Here is a 1,958-nt window from a genome sequence, read left to right as displayed (position 1 = left end):
CCTTAGTCTGCTAATAATCAATTCGCAACAATTCGTACTGACACGTCTGGAATCACGAAGCCTGTTATCTCTGCCGTGGTAGCTGTACGGTGTGTCACTGCTGCCCTTACGATGATCCCGGCGGGCGTCTGTGCTCTGTGGATCTCTAGAATTTCGTCTACATGTGTGAGAATGGTCATACGACAGCTGACACCAGCATTTTGGCACAATTGACGCAGCACGTCCAATTTGTGTGGTAATTCTCTGAAACCACCGTTCCACCACTCGGAAGGCCACAATTTGACCCCTATTAAACCCGGTCATTTGGCTAAGCACGAGAGCATCTCCACGACATGGTTACCTGGTTGCTTCACAAGTCTCCACCAGATTGAGCCTCGTGGCTGTGAACATTCCCTATTAAACAGTAGACAGATGTGGGGCTCTGGTAGCTATACCACTACGCTATCTGGTCGCTGAAGACGTTGACCATTATCAGTACATCAACTATTTCCCAGATGGCATATGCCATCATCGGATCAGAATCGACGTCGTCTTTCCAGGTGTACTATTCCTTTTCTGCCAGTATATATATCGCAATACAAACATGGTTGTAAGACAGAAACGAAAGTTTGTAGGTGTTTTGCTTTATCTAGAAGATGACATCTACTAAAATTTCGCACCAGTCGCTTAAGGGTGGCGCTAGTAGCCACTATGAGGAGGCAAATGACGTTTGCTTTAAGTTCGCGCTGTAACGGTCATGGGAGGTAGTTACCTTAGAGATTGGGTTTGGTGATTTGATGTTAGTCAAGAATTACATTAAAGAAAAAATATGAAATTATCGAGACCTCACTGACATTGATCCACTCCTTTTTTATAGGGCTATGAAAAACTGAATATTCCTTCTGCGACACTGTAGAAAGACTTGGCATGAATGTGGCCACTGTACATGACTGCTGGCGGCGGTGGTTGCGACGATGTATGGTCGCAAGAAACCGGACTCCGGACGGCCACGTGGCCCTGCGGAGAGGTAAGACCATCGTGTTCGTTGTATGGGTCTGGTGCATCATACTGCATCTGCTGCAGCAAAGTCAGCAGCGGCTGGCACCACTGAGACGCAATAAACTGTTACAAACCGGTTACTTAAAGGATAGCTCCAAGTCAGATGCTCTGTAGTGTGCTTTCCACTGGCCTCAAAGCACCGCCATGTGCAACGTCAGTGATGTCAAGCGTGAGCTCATTGAAAAGCAGGGTAGAGGTCTGTTGTTCTTCTGGTGAAAGCTGGTTCCGACTTGGTGCCAGTGATGGCTGTGAATTGGTTTTCGGGAAAGTCAGTTGAGGGCCGAAACCAATCGTCGCTGTGTTACACAGCTGGAGTTACGGTCTGGTGTGCCATTTCGTATGACAGCAGGTTAGCTCTCTTTCTTATCCGCTGCTGACTACATATTTGTACCTCAGTCTGGTCATTCGACCAACTGTGGTGCCATTCGTCAACGGCAGCCCACAGGGTGTTTTCCAACAGTATAAGGTTGTAACCCAACTTGCTCTACCGAGTGTCGACATGTTGAAATGGCCTGTTGGATCATCAGATCATCTCCGATCGATCACATATGGTCTCAATATCGTACAAGTACTCCAGCTTCACCCACTCAGAGTATTAACCGCCCCTGTATTGACAGAGCAACTGCCATAGGCATGGAACTCCACCGCACAAATCGACTTGCGGCACATGTAAAACACAATGCATGCACGTTTAGATGCTTGCAGTCAACATTCTGGTGGTCACACCGTTTATTAATGTACCGGCATATCGGATTTGCTTTGGTTTATCTTTCGCTTACATTCAACTGTGATCTTGTAATGTTAATCACTTACCTCGACAAAAGTATTCCTGAAATTTCATTAATACATATATTGCCAGCTAAGACAGTTCCTCGCACTCACGTCTGTATTTGTCTCTACGGTGAGATACTGAGTCGAAA

This window comes from Schistocerca nitens, chromosome 6 (genome assembly GCF_023898315.1).
Source record: "Schistocerca nitens isolate TAMUIC-IGC-003100 chromosome 6, iqSchNite1.1, whole genome shotgun sequence".
Classification (NCBI taxonomy): domain Eukaryota; kingdom Metazoa; phylum Arthropoda; class Insecta; order Orthoptera; family Acrididae; genus Schistocerca; species Schistocerca nitens.
Note: the sequence above shows the minus strand (reverse complement) of the source record.